General features: G+C 37.8%; 1 long non-coding RNA gene across 1 annotated transcript; it reads left to right on the top strand.

Moving 5' to 3' along the window:
• Positions 1-12,856: 12,856 nt before the first annotated feature.
• LOC140527341 (uncharacterized) lies at positions 12,857-17,932 on the top strand. Its single transcript, XR_011974769.1, has 3 exons — positions 12,857-13,093; positions 17,350-17,497; positions 17,622-17,932. It is a non-coding gene; the product is annotated as an uncharacterized lncRNA (long non-coding RNA).
• The last annotated feature ends 3,191 nt before the right edge of the window (positions 17,933-21,123 follow it).

Genomic DNA, 21,123 nt, shown 5'->3' with positions numbered 1-21,123 from the left:
AGATGCAATATTGGATTACCTGTAATAATAATAAAGCATAAAATATATGATTATTATATATGACATATATAAACCTTGTAATTTTTCCCATGCCTGCAGCTATAAATACATGCAGAGTGAGTATTCAAATGTGCTCATTTTTGTGAGCTGGTAAAACTTTTAGTTCTTTTCAGGCATGCTACATTTTTCAAGTTTCTCCAGTTAAAATGGATTAAATTGATGAACTTTGCTGCCCCCTCCATTTACATGTATAGCTAAAATAATTAAAATATTAAAATACAGTTTATATTTGTTGTAAAAAACTACTGTTGACAAAAACATCAAGAAAACATTAGCTTATTTTTTAAACTATGTAAATGTCTACTTTTTCTAACATAGCTTTTCAGATTAATTCCCCAGCTATTAGAGATGAGCTTCTTGAATTGGATATCGCAGAATCTAAGTGCAGGAAGGGACAAGTCAAAATGGCATCTTAATAAATTATCTTCTCTCAAGATTTTTGTTGTAGAAGAATTATTTCACAATCAATACAATATTTTAAGTGAGATATCTGGAATTTTTGAAGCATTTATACTAGTTTTCTTTTTATTTATACTTCTATCATCTCATCCAATCCTTCATTTTGTAGTAAGAAAATTTAACATCAGAAAAATTGAATCTCACAAATCCAGACATAGTAGAGTGTGAACTAGAACTCAGATTCTCTGAGTTGTAGTTCAATTAATCTACGACATTTGTTGTTTTCCAGTGATACTGCTGATGTTCCACTTTTCTTGGTGAAGTATCAAGTGAAAAGAAGTAGCTGCAATTATTCTACCTTTCATTACTTGTTCATTTCTCCCATTTTTTTCTCTCTCCCCCATTAGAAGGTGAGCTACTTGAAGGCAGGGATTGTTTGCTTTTCTCTGTATCCTCAGTGCTCTTAGCATGGTGCCTGGCACAAAAATAAGGGCTTAATAAATGCTTGTTTGGACTGACTTCTGTTCTGACCACTCAGAATCTTAGAATTGAAAGAGACCTTAATTTCATAGAATCCAATTTACTTGAATAGGAATCTTCTCCACATTTTTGACAATTAATTTCTGCTTGAAAATCTCCACTCATCAAGAATTCACTAACTATCATGCTGCCTATTTCACTTTGTCAGAGCTTTCTACTGCCAGGCATTGTGCTAAGCACTAGGGATTGTCTCCAGTGAAATTTAATAAAAAGGTAGACTGAGCCATATTCTCTCTGAGCAATATAACAGTTTACTAATAAGGCACTGAACCTCTTTATAAGGAGATCAATGACTTGCATCAGTTTCTAGCCAAAGACCAAGAACTGATGATGTGACTCCTTTTGATAAGCATGGAACAAGGAACAGAACAGAACAGGGGAGGAAATGGCACCATTGGTTAAGAGGTGGGCAATGAAATTAAGGTCTCTTTCAATTCTAAGATTCTGAGTGGTCAGAACAGAAGTCAGTCAGTCCAAACAAGCATTTATTAATTGGCTCTCTCACACACACACCTAGGACCACCCCCTCTATCTTAAAGGAATGCTTTTTATGGATTTATGGAACCAGCTGCAGCCTGATAGTGATGCAGCTCTTAGCTAGAATTCTGTCTTCTGCAATATATTTTTTCCAGTCCTCATTAATCTTTGCGCTGTCACTCTGACTTGACCCCCAGTTTATTCTATCTCTTGTTTTTACCTTATTAGGTTGAGCCCCTTTAGACAAGCGATTGGTTTGTTGTTGTTTGTACTTTTATTTGTATCCCCAGTGCTTACTAAGGACCCATTGTATAGGGATTAATAAATGCTAGTTGACTGACTGACTGATTGTTAGAGTGATTTTTTCCCAGTACAGCTGATTAGTTGAGCCCTCCAGGATTATTTTAAGGTTTATCTCTGTAGCATAATGATTACCCTTCTGCTGTTCCATGAAAGGTAATAAGGTTCTTATGTACAATTCTAAACACCAGGTTATATCTGACTGAATATTCAGAAGGTATTTAATATTGTGTAGCCAATAGTGATGTTTTGATAGTGGACTAGGCATAGCAAGCAGACTCACAGTTGCCTGGGAATGAGATAAAACCATCTTTAATTGGCAAGGATGAGGCTAAGATGGGACAAGGTCAGCTTGTCTGCTTTCAAGAATAACACAAGATGTTCTGGAGTTATAAGGAATAACAAGCTTCTTTGACACAAAATGATTCGCAGATTGTGATAGAATAAGAGTTCCTGTTAAAGTGTTTTATGAGACTACTGAATTTCTGGACTTTAGTTCAGAGTTTTTCTTTAATTAACAGTGATTATGGGAAAGCTTAAGCCTTTGCATCTAACTTGAGAGAGGAAGAGCTTCTTTGTTTAGAGACAGAAAAGGTTTAGGTTTCTTAACACAGAATACAGAATATGATTACAGAGTACAATCAATTTCAGAGTGCAAGAAAATATAAAATACAGGTTCAAGAATTAATTTTCACATCATACAAATACTAGGAAGATAGTCCCTGCCCTCACAGAGTTTCCTTTCTAAAAAAAAGCAAGACAACATTTACAGGGGGAGTGGTGGCCAGGGAGGAGTATTTTGGTAGTGTTGATTTGATTAGTTTTGGACAGCTCTAATTATTGGGAAGCTTTTCTTTATATCAAAATCTACCTTTTTGGAAAAGTCCAGCTCCTGCTCAAAGGAATACCTGTTGGCTCTCTGTGTTTTCTGGAAAAATGAAGTGGTTCCATACAAGATAGGTTAGAAACAAAGGAAAAATATCTGTAGACACCAAGTGGATCCCTGACCTTTGTTTAGGAGTTTGGAGGGGGGAAAGAATATGGCACAAGAAGTACCACTTAACACTTAAGGTGTGTATGTTGGTCCTTCATTGTGGAAGACCATGCCATCAGAGAAATGATGACATGACTTGCACTTGACTTTGTTTTCAGTGAGGGAAGGCTCTGCAGGTCACCAGCCTCACTTCTTCAGAGCCATCTGAATCCAGTGACCAGATATTCATCAGGATGACTGGAGATGACCCAGTATGAGGCAATTGGGGCTAAGTGACTTGTCCAAGGTCACACAGCTAGTGAGTGCCAAATGTCTGAAGTGATCAGGTCCTCCTGATTCCTGCACTGGTGGTCTATCCACTGCACCACCTAGCTGCCCATTAACACTTAAAGCTAATTTAATCCAGTCCTTCAATCAGTTTATCTGAGCAGTAAATATGAAGCCTTTCACATAGCTTCCTCTCTCTGAGAAAGCAATTACTTACTTCGCAAGAAATGACAACATGGAACTATAGCTGTCTATTATCCAGTAAGAAGAAGAAAAAAGAAAAAGTGGTAGCTGATGACTCCCTGCTGAGGGGTACTTGGGCAGCAGTGTATTGACTTTTCAAGAACAGAAAGAATATGCTGTTTTCCTGGGTCATCTATGCAGAACGGAGAATTACCAAACAGTGTGACTTTCTCACTTCAGGTGATTAATGTTGGGACAAATGACACTACTGTTAGAATCCAGAAAGCTCTGCTAAAGGTTATGAAGTCTGAAAGGTTATGACACTGAAAAACTGATAGATGCAGTTCATCATGGCTACCTCTCAGAGGCCTCAGAAAGGAGAAGTAGATTTTGTTAATAAACAGCTGGTAAAGACAGTGAGAACCAGATCTGAACTTCTTTTTCAAAATTAAAAAACAAACAGGAATGCTAGGCTCTTGTTCAGGGATGCATTGCATCTACTAATGTCTGGTAAAAACATTTGCCTAGAATCTTGCAAATATAAGCAAAGTGGCTTAAAAGTAAAAAGGAATGGGAAGGAGTATATTTACAGAGTGCAATGAAATATAAAATACAGGAAGGAGTATATTTAGTAAGCTAGATATCATAAAGAGTAACCACTATAACACAGAAAAATTGTAGTAGAGATAACCAGTAATTAATGTTACATAAAATACAAGAAAAGATCCAGAAATAAACTACATAGCTTTATAAATGTTTATATATAAATATACCCAGTATCAGTAACAAAGTGAACTAAATAGCCTAATACACAAGGACAAATTTGACAATAGTTATCACTGAGAATTAGTGGTTTGGGACCCATAACAGAAATTGGCATACAGAATAGGGTGCTGAAACTTGAGTAAAGAAGATTTCAGATTCTACCTCATATGAGCACAGGGGAAAATTTCATGACAAATCAAGGGATAGAGAGCATTCTAGAAGGTAAAATGGACAATTTGGATAAATAAGAGTTTTTACACAAGCAAAACTAATGTATATCAAATTAGAAGCAGATAACTGGGTGGAAAATCTTTGCAGCAAATTTCTCTGATAAAGGTCTCATTTCTAAGGCATATGAGAACCTAATTGTGTTAGGCAGTGGATAAAACCCTGAGCCTGTATCCAGGAAGACCTGAGTTCAGAGGCAGCCTCAGATATTTATTAGCTATGTGATCCTGAATAAATCACTTAATTCCTGTTTGTTTCAGTTTCCTCATCAGCAAAATGGGAATAATAAATAGTATAGAATAGAATAACAAAAGTACCTACCTCACAGTGTTGTTGTGAGGATCAAATAAGTCAGCCAGTAAAACACTTGGCACAGCACTTGAGCCATTCCCCAAATGACAACTGGACAAAGGATATGAAAAGGCAGTTGTTAGAGGAGGAAATCTAAACTATCAATAACTATTTGAAAAAGTGCTCTAAACCCTGCAAATTAAAACAACTCTGAGGTATCACCTTACACCTATCAGATTGGCAACACTGGCTAAAAGGGAAAATGAAAAATGCTAGAGGGATGTGGTAAAACAGGTATAGTAATGCATTGCTGGTGAAGCTGTGAACTAGGCCAGCTATTCTGGAAAGCAATTTGGAACTATGCCCCAAAAGTTAATAGACCATGCACACTGGTCTATTTCTCAAAGAGTTAAAAGAAAGAGGAAAAATGCCCATATGTCCTGGATACTAAAGGTGGAACTCATCAAATGGGGGATGACTGAATAAATTTATAGTATATGAAGACAATGGAATCCTATTGTGCTATAAGAAATTATGAAGGGGATGGTTTCACAGAAACTTGGAAAGACTTTTTTGAACTGATGCAGAGTAAAGTAAACAACTAGATGAACAATTCATACAATATTGTAAAGACAAACAACTTTGGAAAAACTTAAGAATTAAGAACTCTGATCAACACAAACACCAACCACAATTCCAAAGGACTCATGATGAAACACAGGCTTCCCACCTCCTGATAGAGAGGAAATGGTCTTGGGGTACAGACTGAGACATTTTCTTTTGGACACGGCCAATGTGTGAATTAGTTTTGCTTGCCCATACATGTTTGTTAACAATGATTTTCTTTTCAAATGGTGTGTTGTTGGGAGAGAAGGTGTATTTTCATTAATTGAAAAACTACAATTTAAAAATGAAAGAAAAAAAATTCTGCCTCAGATATTCTCTGTGTGACCCTGAGTAAATCACCCTTCCTAAGCTTCAGTTTCCTCAACTGTAAAATGGGGATAACACCTACCTAACAGGGTAAGGGGGTTTGCAAACTTTAAGTGACTGTATAAATGCTAGCTATAATTATTCAAAAGGCACAGGGTAAATAAAGGGGAGTAAATCAGATTTAGTAGCTGTAAGACAGATAAACACAGCACACAGGAAGTCTGCTAGCACAGGTTCACTCTTGATTTGGTTAGACAGGAAAGGGGTTAATAATCTTTATTCTACTCTCTGAAGAGGATTGCTGATAATGGGAGCATACCCTAATTACCCTTCTCGAAGGGGCTGGTGAGAAGAGGGGACAACTGGCCTTATATCTTGATAAGGTCAATTGAGACAGGTACAACTTGTACTTCCCCTAAATCCCCTCAAGCCTCAATGAGGACCAATTGAGGCAAGCACAAATTTCCCCCAGGCCTTGATGGAGCTCAATCAAGGCACACATATCATTCCAGCTTGTGCCCCCAACCCTAAGGTTCCCCATTCACTGACCAGTGACCACCTGCTTTATTGGGCACCATATAAAGAAGGCATATCGCCAGTAAAACAGCCTCACAAGTTTACATCACCTCATCCCTGTATCTCACTGTGCAGCTGCAGTAGATGTTTATATTATGTTTATATTATTATTATATAATGCTGTGCAAATATGGTGGAGATATTTTGAACCATAACTGTAGAAACTCACCCTGTTATGGCTATGGATCCTGGGAAACTGAACTCTAAGAAATAATAACAAAAAATCACTTTACACATACTGAAATTCACCTTACATACACTAAAATTCACCCTCTATACAGTAGCATTGTAAATCAGTAAGACTTATTGCACACTTGCCATGTGCCAGGTACCATGCTAAGCCCTGGGGATACAGAGACTAAAGTGAAATAGTCCCTGGTCTCACAGAACTATGAGGAGACAACATGGATATGTATGTACATGATATATAAAAAAAGAATACAAGGTAGTTATGTGAGGGAGATCACTAGCAGTCCAAGACAGTGGGATTGGCTTCATTTACTTAGAACTGTCATTTGAGTTGAGAAAAACAGGAATTCCAAGAGACTAAGGTGATAAGAGAGTGTGTTCCATATATGTGAGACAAGACAGCTCATGTCATGTGTACTGAAAGGGGGAAGGGAAGAAAGAGAACAAATATTTATCTTATAAGCACCTATTGTGTACTTTGCACTGTGTTAAGTGCCTTAAAATTATCTCACTTGATCCTTATAACAATCCTGGGGGGCAGGTGTTATTATGATCCCCATTTATAATTGAGGAAAATGAGGCAGGCAGGTTAGGTGATTTGCCCAAGTCACACAGTTAATGAGTATCTGAGCCTGGATTTAAGCTCAGTCAATTCCTGCCTCCAGAGCCAGCGCTCTAACCACTGTACAATCGAGTATGGCCGGATTGTAGAATTTGAGGAGGGGAGAAATGTGTAAGAAAGGTAGGAAGGAAGCAGGTTGCAATGAGTTTTTAAATGCCAAACAGAAGACTTTATATTTGATTTTTAGAGGCAAAGGAATGTTACTCAGCTGAATCAACTTAAGGTGTCTTCAGTGCTTATCTTTATTGATATCCTACCAAGGCTAAGTAAATCTCTCTCTTTTTTTTAATGCTGAATCACACATGAGTTTCTCCTTTTGTTCTAATGTTGAACCTAAACTACCAGGGAACTGGCCTGAGTCAGGCCTATCCCAAAACCAAGGTATATTAAGAAACTATATTCACTCATCTGAGAGACTGGGGGGGAGAGGGGAGAAGAAAAGATATAAAGCACCTGGTTGAAGATCAATGGAAGGAGAAATAGAAGCAGTTTATGCTTTGTAATATATACCACATTCCACCATAACAGAAGGGAAAAAGATTTGTTTGGGGAGTAGATCACAAAATAGCACAGGAGCATGATGCGATAGTCACGAGAATCTTCAGTGGGACATTTGCCAGAGCTCTCTCTCTACAAAAAGCAGAGCTGCTTATAAATTCTACTTGCCTCAATGATAATTTCACCTTTCAAAAGCTAAGGGAGGTAAGAAGGGAAAATTGTCTTCTGGCTCTCTTCCTCATTAATGAAGAGGAATGGGTTGGTGGGGTAGAAATGAGCACCTCAGGAAAAGTGACCTCTCATACTTTTTTGATAGAGAAGTTAAGAAACACTAGGCATAGTCTGACATGCATTCTCAATTTTGGAAAAGGTCTTTCTTGATCTTTCTGCAGGCTGTGTTCATCTTCTCCTTTTGTTCATCTTCTCCTACTGAATATTCTTTCCACTAGGGGTTTTCAGAGTACTGTTTTCTTTTAGTTTTCCTACTTTTCTGGCTGTTCCTTCCCAATCTCCATTGATGGATATTCATCTTTGTCTTCTAACTGTAGTTTCCTCTCAAGAGTTTTTCATATGCCCTTGTCTTTTTTTCTGTAGTATCTTATTTGGTGATGTCATCAGTTTCCATGGGTTCAATTATAATCTCTATGAAAATGACCTACTGGATCTATATACCCAGCCCTACTCACTCACTTGAGCTCCAATCTGGTGTTTCCAGCTGCCTAACCAGATATCCTATAAGCATATTAAACTTAGTATGTTTGAAACAGAACTCATAGATGGCAAAGTAAAGGCAGGGACTACCTGAGCTCTCCCAAATTTCCCTCCAAACACCTTTAAAATAACACCTAACACCTCAAACCAAATTCTGCATGGCAGAACCAACAACAGGTCAGGGTGAAACAATTTTCAAAGGCAAGGTAAAGGAAGTTGACCAGAAAGGTCTGTCTCATTAAGGTGGTGATTGGACCTGCTATGCATCACAAGCTACATCCTGGCAAGCCCGCAGCAGGCCTTAGAGATAGCTGCATCAGCAACAACAGCAGCAGCTTAAGGAGCTCTTAACCCACAGATGGTAAGGGGGGGTTGGACAACTGGTTAGAAGAAGATTACAGGGGACCCTTTGCTGGCACTAGGTGCAGGACCCTGTTGCATTGCCCATACACAGTTCTGGGTGAAAGTTCCAGGGCAAAGAGAAACACTAGCTAAGTAGCATCTGTGGCTGTAGAGGCGCAGTGGCCCCAGTTAAAGTTCCAGGGTGGAGAAAGCAAACAGGTGAGGAGAACAGTGACCACACCTCTCTTTAAATCATACTACCTTAGAAGGAACTGAAAATTTGCAGTCCCATCCCTCACCCTCAAACTAGCTTTGAAAACAGCAGCATAAGAAAATCTGAAACTTAGGACTGTGCCCCCTCCACCTTGGGAGCAGGGCCAAACTTTAATATAAAGTTGTAAGTTAAGAAATAGGCTAGAAAAATGAGCAAACAAAAAACCACAGAAAATTACTGTGGTGACAGGTTAGATCAAAACACAAACTCAGAGAAAGATGACAAAGTCAAGATAGCTTATATGCAAAACTTCAAAAAAAAATGTGAATTGGTCACAGGAAAAAAAATTCCTGGAAGAGCTCAAAGATAATTTAAAAAGTCAAATAACAGAAGTAGAGGAAAAGTTGGGGGGGAAAATGAAAGATGGAAGATAATTGTGAAAAGCAGAAATTACCAAATAGTAAAAGAAGCACAAAAATTCGCTGGAGAGAAAAATTCCTTTAAAAACAGAATTGGCCAAATGGAAACAGGTACAAAAACACACTGAAGAAAAGAACTTTTTAAAAAAGTAAAATTGAGGGGCAACCAGGTGGCACCGTGGACAGAGCATCGGAATCAGAAGGATCTGAGTTTAGATCCTGTATTAGACACTTACTAGTTGTGTGACCCAGGGCAAATCACTTAACCATGACTACCTTGCAAAAAAAAAAAATAAAAGTAAAATTGGCCAAATCAAAAAGGAAGCACAAAACCTTATTGAAGAAAATAATTCCTTATAAATTAGAATTGGGCAAAGGGAAGCTATTGACTCCATGAGACATCAAGAAACAATAAAATACAACCAAAAGAATGAAAAAAATAGAAGAAAATGTGAAACATCTCATTGGAAAAACAGCTGACCTTGAAAACTAAATCAAAGTGAGATAATTTAAGAATTATTGAATTGCCTGAAAGCCATTATCAAATAAAAAAGAACCCAGGCATTATTTTTCAAGAAATTATCAAGGACAACTGTCCCCATATTCCAGAACTAGGGGATAAAACAGAAATCAAAAGGATCCACTTTACCTCTTGAAAGAAATCTCAAAATGAAACTTCCAGGAATTTTTTAGCCAAATGTTGCAAGCAGACAAAAAGAAAAAATTCAGATATCATGGAGCCACTGCCAGGATAAAATAACATTTAGCAGCTTTTATATTAAAGGATAAGAGGGTTTAGAATATTCCAGAGGGCAAAAGAACTAGGATTACAACTGAGAATAGCCTACCCATCAAAACTGAGTATAATCCTTCAAAGGTAAAAATTAATATTTAATGAAATAAAGAACTTTCAAGCATTCCTGCTGAAAAGACCAGAGCTGAACAGAAAATTTAATTTTCAATTACAAAACTCAAGAGAAGCATAAAAAGGTAAACAGGAAAGAGAAATCATAAGATTCGATAAAGTCAAACTGTTTACATTTCTACATGGGAAGGTGATACTTATAATTCCTAAGAACTTTATCATTATTAGGGCAGTTAGAAGGAGTATATCATAAGCTAATTAGGAGAGTATGTCATATCTTACTTGTAAGATCTATGGTTAAGGGAAGAATTTATAATCAAATGAGACAGAGAGCATTACAGGAAGTAAAATGAGTAACTTTGATTACAGCAAATTAAAAAGGTTTTGCACAAACAAAATTAATGCAGCCAAGATTACAAGGAAAACAGAAAACTGGGGGAAATTTTTTGTAACAAGTTTCTCTGATAAAGGCCTCATTTCTCAAATATATAGACAACGGAGACAAATTTATAAGAATGCAAGTCATTCACCAATTGATAAATGTTCAAAGGATATGAACAGAAAAGGATATGGTTTTTCAGAAGAAATCAAAGCTATCTATAGTCTTACAAAAATGCTGTAAATCACTATTGATTAGAGAAATGCAAAATGAAACAACCCTGAGGTACCATGTCACACCTGTCAGATTGGCTAATATGACAGAAAAGGAAAATGATAAATGTTGCAGGCGATGTGGAAAAATTGGGACACTTACATACTGCTGGTGGAGTTGTGAAGTGTTCTAACCATTCTGGAAAGCCATTTGGAACTATGTCTACAGTGCTATAAAACTTTGATCCAGTAATAATACTACCAGATCTGTATCCCAGGGAAATTAAAAAAGAAAAGGAAAAGCAAAAGGATCTCTCTCTCTCTCCATATATATATATATTTATAGCAGCTCTTTTAGTAGTGGCAAAGAATTGAAAGTTGAGGGAATGCCCATCAGTTGGGGATGGTTGAACAAGTTATGGTATATGATTGTGATGAAATGCTATTGTGCTATAAGAAATGACAAGCAGGATAATTTCAGAAAAACCTGGAAAGACATATGAAGCAATGCAAAGTGAAGTGAACAGAACCAGAACATGGCACATAGTAACAGCAATGTTGTACAATAGTCAACTGTGAATGATAGCTATTCTCAGCAATGCAGTGATCCAAAATAACTCAGAAGGCCTCATGAAATATACTATCTACCTCTAGAGAAAGAACTGATGAAGTCTAAATGTAGATTACTTTATTTTCCTTTTTTTATCTGTTTTCTTTTGTAACATGGCTAATATGGAAATGTTTTATATGACCGTGCTTGTATAATCTCTGTCAAATTGCTTGACTTTTCAAAGGAGCAGGTAGGCAAAGGAGAAAATTTGGAACTCAGAATTCTTAAAAATAAATGTTAAAAAAAATCCATGTAATTGGAAAAAAATATAAGTTAAAAAAAAATTCACCTCCTCCCCTTGTGAACTTTCCTGTTTTCTTGTTGAAGGAACTACCATCTTCCTGGTCTCATAGGTTCACAACCCATCTCCTCAATCTCATTCATTTCACATATCCAATAAATTACCAGATTTTGCCTCCCCAACATTTTCCATGAGGCCTATTATGTTTAAAAATTAAGGTAAACTAAGAGACAGGGTTCTGAGCATGATCAATTTATTAGTTAGTCTAGCGGTATAACCAGGGACAGCTAGATGGCATAGTACCTGGTCTGGAGTCAGGAAGACTTCCTGAATTCAAATTTTGCCTCAGATACTTACTAGCTAAGTGCAAATCAGTTAACCCTGTTTACCTCAATTTTCTCATCTGTAAAATGAGCTGAAAAAGGAAATCTTTCTCAAGAAAACCCCAAATGGGGTCATGAAGAGTTGGACATGGCTGAAAAAGACCAAACAACCAAAAGCAGTAACCAATAAAATGTTCAGTTGCCTCTGTCAATGACCAAAGATACTGAGTGAGGACTGGCAGAGCAGCAGAAGAGTGTCTTCTGATTAGCTATTAATAACATTGTATCATGAGGAGGTAGATTATGAGTCACTCCACCTCCTCCCCATTACTTCCTTATTGGGAGATGAGAGTAATCCTCAAGTGACAGGAATAGTTTGCAGACTCTGGTGTGGTCTGCAGTGGTTTTAATTGAAATAACTTGAATTCAGGATAAGTGAGTGTGTGTTGAGGTTTAGAGGTACTCAGGACCCCAAAATACCAACACCCCAGGTCCTGCCCAAATGAATTCAACTCAAGCCTTCTTTCAGCCAAAGAAAAACAAAGTTTATTAAAGGTCTGCCATATTGTATAGACTTAAGGAATCTCACTATTTACTAGACGCTTAAGGAATCGGAGCATTGGTGATGCTTGTATTGTCAAGTGGACCAGATGATATCTGAGCTAGACTGAATTTGAGCACCTTCATGGAAACTGGATGGTTTTTATATACAGAAAGATTATGGGAGGGATCTAGGGTTGGCCAAGTAGTCTGAGGTGACTGGAGAAGGGGTTTAGGGAGGGTCATGAGAGTGGTCAGTAGCTGAGGTAACAACAGGTCAGATGTCAGAAACCAAGAAAAGGGGATTTTGATATGATCAAGGGTGGGAAGGAGTCTGAGGCAATCCAAGGTAACAGACAGTCAGTCGAGGGCTAGGCTTGCTTAAGGGTAACAGATTTAGGCATGAAAAGCCAGTTCAAGTGGGAAGATTTGAGGAGAGTTCAAGGTGGGGTTTTCCAGGGCCTTTGGACAAATGGAACTCAAATTCTTTTGGGGTAAGGGGTGAAAGTCTCGGCTTGGGCCTGTCATACCCCATCAAGTGAGGTTACAAAGGTTGTTGTTATTTGTCCTTAGTTTTTGAAGACCAGTTAAATCACAGGTAATGTCTTGAATTGAGTGTGAATTGGATTTAAATGAGGCAGAGTTCCCCAAAGTCATCAGCCTTACTCTCTCTTCCAGAGTCACTGAAGTCCAGTAGCAAGACAAAAGTCAGAATACTGGCAATGATCCAGGATGCAGTGGATCCCTTGGTGTCATCTTTGTCTACCAAGCTGTGCTGCCTTCACGGCCCCTGGAAGAAACTGTTCTTACCCACCCATTCCACTGGGGAAGCTTCACATGCTTGGGGTAGACATTATAAAGGTAGACAACACGTGTGGAGATTCAATTCACAATAAAATTGAATCCTAAGTGGAGGTAATTACAAGATAAAAGCTTGGCCCTTAATCAAGGTTCTTGGGATTGTAGTGGTGAAGTTACAAAAGTAAGGAGTTTGAACTTCCGCGGCCTTAGGAGAGTATTAAATCCATGCCAGCTTAATTAAGTCCCAAAAATAGAATTAAAATAAGTTTTCAATTTTATAGACCCCTTCTCTGCAGTGAAATAGCCATCACTCTAGTTCAGAGTCACGTCTTGCCTGCTCTGTTGTAATAGCCTCCTATTTGGTCTTGCTTCAAGTTTCTCCTCACATCCTCTGCCAAAGATTTTCCCAAAGCATAAGTCTGATCTTCTCACTCCCTCCTCAGTACACTGCAGGGGTCCCCTCTTATCTCTATGATCAAATATAAAATTTGGCATTTGAGGTTCTTTACAAACTATCCCCTTCCTATTTATCCAGTTTTTGTATACTTTAGTTCACTTCACGAACTCCATGACAAAGTGATGCTGATTTACTTGCTGTTCTTTGAACACAACATTGCATCCACTGACATTGTACCTGCTCATTGGCTGTCACACATGTTCAGAATGCTCCGCCTTCTTTTATCTGCTTCTTGATATTCCTAAATTCACCTTCTGCAGGAGGCCTTCTGGTCTCCCTTGCCACTTGAGCCATCTTAGTATATATTTTGCATGTACCTGTTTGTTTACATGTTGTCTTCTCTATAATAATGTAAGTTCCTTGAGGGGACGGTTGTGGTTTTTGTCTTTGTGTCCCTAGTGGTTAGCACAGTCCTTGACACGTAGAAGCACTTGAATGTTTATTGGTTGCTTGATTGTTTGATACTCAAAGAGTTTGACTTCTTAGTAATAATTCCATTTTATGGATTTTATTTTATATGTATTCTGCTTATCTTTCTAAATTATTTCATGCAAATCTTGTTTCTCTGAACTCCTCAAATATATTTATCATTTCTTACTATACAACAAAATTTCATTACATTGATATTCTGAAATTTTTTCAGCTGTATCCCAAGTGATGGGCAACTACTTTGTTTCTAATTCTTTTGCTATCACAAAGAGTACTTCTATGAATATCCTGGCATACATTGGACCTTTGTTTGTGTGTATGAGTCCCTTTGGGTATATATACCCATCATTACACATAGAGGGGATACTTTTCTAGCTTGGCAACCTATTGCAAAAATGACAAACCTATTTTTTATTCAGCAGCCTTTGGCAATGTTCTGCAACACTATGTGATATTTCTATGACCTAAGAGGAGCTGATGTTTTCAGACCTCAGCTTGAAAATCTTTTAAAATCTACAAATGATTTAAAATTTCTCCTAGACACTTGCTTTGCCTTTTCCCCCTCGAAGCTGCCACCAGCTGAGTATAAGCAAGACAATTACATTTATTTAATAGATAATTGAGAAAAACAAGGCTATTTCACTTAAAAATTCCCATATGCAATAAAATAGTATTAATTTTTATAAAATAATGCATGAAGTACCCTCACTTTGTACTTATAAATCACCAACTATGTTATATATAGTCATAGGCTCTGTGAGCAGAAGAAAACTTCTAGATCAGCATGGTGTACTACAAAGACAATTGGACCTGATTGCAATCAACAAACCTAGAATCAAATCTAGGCTCCCACATTTACTGTTTATGTGAAGATAGGCAATTCACTTAACCTCTCTGAGAGCTTACTCATCTGTAAAGTAGGGGCAGTCATATTTGCACCACCTACCTGTCTTCCTACTTGTGAACAGTTAAGAGAAAAATGGGTTGTAAGTCTTAAAGTACTATCAAAATGTAAATCATTATTGCTGATTCATAGAATTTTAGAGCTGAAAGGTAGAGGTCACATACTTCAGTGGCTCTGAACATTTACAAGGACTTGTTTTTAATTTTAACAAGTTTCATGGACTCCACTTGAAGTAGGTATACTATCAGATTCTGTTTATTGAAAAAACACGCAACAAAAAGCTACTATAAATTCAATAATGCTTTTAAATGACATTTATATTAAAAATCACTACATACATTTGAAAATCAGCAATAAATATTATAAGGGCAAGCAGAAAGCCTTTCCCTTAAGTATTTGCCTACTATACCTGCATATAAAGAGCTCAGCTAGGCCTGTAGGAAAGACGATGAAAGACCATAACCCACGGACCTAGCTTTACCTTGATATGTTGCCCTGCCTGCCCAGCTACTTGGGAGAGCAGAAGGGGTTAGACTTTAGAAAATTCGAGACCCTGGAACCTTAGAGCCCCTTAGCAATTAATGAGCCAGCACTCCTTAAGTGCGTGTAGTTTAGCCTTTAGATATTAAAATCTTTGTTTTTTAATGTTTGATTATTTTTAATTTTGAAATTCACAAACATGAAATACATAAGCATTGTATATATCCCATAAAATAGAAAAATAGTTTTACACATGGAACAAGTTCTAACATGAAGAGTCGGATTTTCTTTTTGAGAAGTTAAATTTAACACGGCCCTTTCAAAGCTATTCTCATTCCTTCTGGATTTCTATTGTTACGCTGCATGTATTCTAAAAAATCCATCAATTTCCTTTCCTTTTGTGGGGGAGAGGTGAAATGGAGGAAGGGCAATTCTATTCTGAATCTTCACTGCTATCCTGTGCTACCCCAAACTGAAAATTGTCAGAAAAGAAGTCAACCAAAATAAATTCTACCACAGTCCATGTCCCCAAAAAGTAATTTATTCTACATCCTGTATCCAACACCTCTCATTCTTGAGGCAGGTGTGCTGCAGATCTTGATAAATCCTCTGCAATACTGGTTGCTCATTATAATAGAGTTGTGACATCTTTCAAAGTTATTGGCCGTTACAATGTTGTTTTGTTATCAATTACTCTCTTGATTCTATTAACTGCATGATGCATTAGTTCATATAGTTCTTACTGGATTATAACTGAAATTGTCTATTTCTTGGCATGTTTGTGTTCCATTCCATTTATATACCAAAATTTGTCCTGTCTTTCTCCTATTGTAGGATGTCATACCTTAGTTTCTAGTTCTCTGTCATACAAAGGGAGCCGTTATATATTTCTGTACAGTTGAGGCCCTTGCTTCTTTCTTTATGGGAAAATGCCCTCTAGTGGTGTCACTGATTTAAAGGGTATACACAGTTCAATCAATGGCTTTTTCTTTCTTTCTTTTTTTATATATTTATTTATTTAAGTTTTCAACATTCATTTCCACAAAATTTTGAGTTCCAAATTTTCTCCCCATTTCTCCCCCCCACCCCAAAACGCCAAGCATTCTAATTACCCCTATCACCAATCTGTCCTCCCTTCTAACATCCCTCCCTTCCCTTATCCCCATCTTCTCTTTTGTCCTGTAGGGCAAGATAAGTTTCTATACCCCATTACCTGTATTTCTTATTTCCTAGTTGTATGCAAGAACAATACTCAACAGTTGTTCCTAAAACTTTGAGTTCCAACTTTTCTTCCTCCCTCCCTCCCCACCCATCCCCATTGGGAAGGCAAGCAATTCCATATAGGCCATATCTGTGTAGTTTTGCAAATGACTTCAATAATAGTCATGTTGTCTAAGACTAACTATATTTCCCTCCATCCTATCCTGCCCCCCTAGACATTAAAATCTTAAGGCTTATAGGTAGCTCATGACAACTTGGAGTAAGTTTGCCCAAGAGAACCCAAACCCTAGGGGCCAGAAAAATTAGTACAAATTGAAAATTAAGCTTAATGGAATTAGCTAGCTAGAAGAAATCTGTTCCGAGTCCTTGAGTGCTTGTTAGCTGGGGCAAAGAAATATCTTATGGGGGTGGGAAGGCCCTCTAGCCTAGCTTCTAAAAAGGAATAGATGAGCCATTAAAAAGCAAGGATGTCTCTCTCTCCCCTCCCCTCTTAGGGAAGTCTACTGCTGACCCAAAGCCTAAAGCAAGAACATCTGCTTTTCTAACAATGCTGTAAAATGTCTCTGGGTGTTTTTGGTGTAGAAGAGCCAGAAGTAGACAAGTTCCACATCTGTGTGGCTAGCAGGGCTGTTCCTGGCAGTGGCCACTATCTGGCAAAGATGATGCATTCAGTGGAAGACTACACAACTGGGCAACCCATTCAGGCAGGGGCAATTTGATGACATTACTAAAAGACATCAGTGATCTCTAAGGGTTGGAGGAGTGAAGGGCCAGTTGCATAAGCCAGCTTGGCTTAAGTTCTGTTTGGAAATTGTCCCCTATTGCTTGAAGCAAGGGAGCACATGTCTCACTCACTACCTTTGTTTTCTTTCTCCATAGATTATCTATTCCTACATACAAGAAGCTGTCCAACTGTTAAAGCCAATCTAATCTAAGTGATCATTAGGTGATCCTTCAATTCATACTCTTGCCTCAATCACAGTGCCTGAATTCTGATATAGTGAAGAAAAGTCTGGATCCACCACAGGTCCTGATACCTTCCACATGTCTGTCAGTTAACCAAAAAATATTAGATGCCTACTGTGTGCCAGGCATTGTGCTATGCATATACATGTAATATTTTTGTTTTTTTCTGTTCTCTTTTTTAACAGGACTAGGAGCCTCCCTAAAGAAGTGATGTCCCCTAGCTTTGCCAGCTTAAAAAAAAAATCTTTGAGCAGTCTTGCAAATGGGGGAAAGTGGTTTATATTCCATAACATACTCCATGCGTATATCTTGGCTACACATGTGTACTAGGTATGTCTGCTCTTCCCACACAATGATGTGTGTGCTTATGGAACAGTGAGCTCCAGGTTTCTGAGGGAAATTTTATATAGCTACTTTTATGTCATTTCATCAGATAGTTTTGATTTGTACTAATTGTGTTATTTGGCTGACTATTAAAGGTAAACATGGGAATAGAGTGCTCATGAGTTATTGTGCTGCTGGAGGTGAGCCCACTATGTGTCCAATCCAAAATAGTTACTTTATGAAATGTGGCTTTATGTGGCACTTGGAGGCACAAATTACTTAAGTCTACAGCCTTATGTATTACACAGACGTCTTTGATAAGCTATCAGCTGATTATTTGAAATATTGTGGAAATAAAATCCACAAGAACTGGCAACTGATTGGCTCTAAGGGGTAAAGAACAAAGATGATTCCAAGGTTGTGAACCTGATTGACTGGAAGAATGGTGATGCCCTTGACAGAAATAAAGAAATTAGGAAGAAGGGGAGATGTAAAGGGAAAGACATGTATTCCTACTTTGAAAATGAATGAATGAGTAATACAATTACAAAAAGAATATAGCCCTTGCTTAAATTAAATAAGAGAAGACAACATATAATGAGTAGGGGCTAAGGAGGGGTGATTTGATCTGGAAAGTCACTGGGATAGTGAGTGGAGCCACTAGACAGTTAATTGACATGCTCTTTCCAAGAATGGTAATGTTGATTTGATTATTGTTTCAAGGGAGGGGGAAGGGGTGGAATGTGGGCAGTGGCATGGTCTAAAGATGGCTAGTGAAAGTCTGAGTCAGGCCACTTAAGAGCAAGCAGGACCTGAGGGTCAGAGCTGGAAAGCCAAGGCACAGGCAAGGAGCCATTGCATAAATATGGCCAGAGAGCAATAGCTGAGTTTGAGATGTATATGGGATATCCAGGAGGGGGCTGAGCTCAGGAGAGAGATTACAGCTGGATATATAAATTTGGGAGAAGTGGGCCTAGGACAGAGCTTTGGGGAATATCCATGCTTGGGCAATAGGAGATGGATGATGATCTGGCAAAGGAGACTCTGAATACGTTCAGACAGTTGGGAAGGTCAGGTAAGAGCACTGTCACAGAAGTGCAGGGTGAAGACATTATCCAGGAGAGAATAGTAGTTAATATCAAAAAGTTACAGAAAAGTCAACAAAGACAAGGACCAAGAAAAAACCACTGGATTTAACAGTAAGATCACTGGAGAAAGTAATTTCAATAGAGTGGCAAAGTCAGATGCCAAATTGCAAGGAAATGAAAAATGATAAGGAAGTCTAGGAGTTTGGCAATTTAAAAAAAGTAGACATGTAAGATGATAGCTTGAGGGGATGGAAATCTATATATTCAATCTTTTTTTTAAAATAGGTTCAACCTGATCATTTTGTAGATAGCAGGCAAATAGTTAGGAGAGCCTTAGACAATGAAAATGAGGGAAGAAATGATTGATAAGAGAGAAAGAGACAAAAAGGGATGGTATCAAGGACATAAGCAGAGCTTAATATTGGAAAGGATAAGAGTCACTTCTCTCTCAGAAACTGGAACAGAGGAGGAGATGATGGAAGATAACAGGAGTTTTAAAGTGCAGAACAGGGGAGAAGGTGCTTTCAATGGCTACAGTACAGTAGGGAGGTTGTATGGGAAGCTTGAAAAAGGATTTAGAAAAATTGCAGAAGGAAGTGTTTGAATTAATCAGAGAAGACTTAAAGGATTGCTGAGCAGTCATAAGAGCACAATTGAGATCAGACAACATGGTTTTATAGTGGACCAAGTTACAAGATTTTGATTTCCTTCAGTAACTCAGGTGTAGAAGTGGGAAAGGCAAATAATGGAAGCAATTCAATTGAATTTGACACAGATTAAGGTGTGTGTGTGAGTGTATGCATGTATGCATATGTGTATGTATATATGTTTGTGTGTCTATATACATATATATATATATATATAGAGAGAGAGAGAGAGAGAGAGAGAGAGAGAGAGACAGAGAGAGAGACATACTCACACATACACAATTGTCAGTCTTTCTTTCAGGGCTGTTTGTAGGAATTTTGTACTCATGAGGCTCCAGAAATAGTTATGGGACATACAGAAATGCGGTGGGAGTGGGAGGTTAAGGAGGGGTATAACAGAGGGTTCCCAGCTGGTGTTTGGGATAGTGTCCAAATGGTAATGTCTTCAAATATTCTAGTATGATTATGGCCCTGCTTCCAGCTCTACTCTTGCAACCTTTTGTCTCCTTCTGCCCACTTCACTTCTCTTCTGTTATATATACTTCTCTCAGCATGAACAACGTAGGCCAGTTCATCAGAAAATGAAATTCACTGTAACTGTTGAATAAATGTTTGAACCCTAAAGTGAAGCTGTACTTGAGGTTGCCAGCAGGTGGTGGTAGTTTTCTTGATTTATGGTTTGAATTACCAGGCTTATACTATAGGTCTGGCTGAGATGGAGATGAGTAAATGTTACTATTTAAAAATTTAAAAAAAAAAAATTTAACTGTTAAAAACAGATTACATCTAACTCCTATTAAACCATCAGATGCTTTAGGAATCTAAGGAATGAAGGTGGAGCCAAGATGGCACTCAGAGTGGTAGAAAACAACTTCCCTCCACAAAACTCCAAGGTAGGGAGGCCTGGGACTGTGTACCAAGAAAGGAGGAAGTTCAGAAGCCTATCTCAGCAGTGATGGCTCAGACCAGGTGCAGAGCAAGGTCTTATTACAGCATCTAGTCTAGCCTGCAGAGAAATAACCAGGCCTGAAATCAATAGCTCTTTTTGAGGTGGCAAAGAATGGGAATCTGAGTGGGGTGCTCATACGTTGGAGAATAGATGAACAAGTTATGGCATATAAATGTGATGGAATATTATTGGGTGGAACACACAGAAGGATAATGATCAACCACAATTCCAAAATTCCAATGATGAAACATTCTCCTTACATTCTGATAGAGAGGTAAAGGACTCAGAATGCTGAATGAGACATTCTTTTTGGACACTGTCAACCTGGATGTTAGTTGATAATACATATCTGTAATGAGTTTTGGTTTTTTGTTCTCAGTTGGGAAGATTTGGGATGGGAGGGTGAGAAGGTAGATTTTGGCTGATTAAAACAAATAAAATATTTTTTAAATAAAAAAAACCAAAAAATAATTTTTTAACCTCTAATGGAAGCGGTGTTACAATGGAAAGAGCCCTGAACTTAGAATCAAACTACCTCAGTTCTAATGCTGTCTTTGCTGACATACTGTCATGGCAGTCCACAAATCACTTATCCTCTTTGAACCTGTTTCCTTATTTATAGAATGGATACATACATATATGTGTGCACATATAAAAAAAATATATATAAACATATTCA

This window comes from Notamacropus eugenii, chromosome 2, assembly GCF_028372415.1.
Source record: "Notamacropus eugenii isolate mMacEug1 chromosome 2, mMacEug1.pri_v2, whole genome shotgun sequence".
NCBI lineage: Eukaryota > Metazoa > Chordata > Mammalia > Diprotodontia > Macropodidae > Notamacropus > Notamacropus eugenii.
The sequence above is the reverse complement of the archived record's forward strand: the minus strand, read 5'-3'. Positions and strand labels throughout refer to the sequence as shown.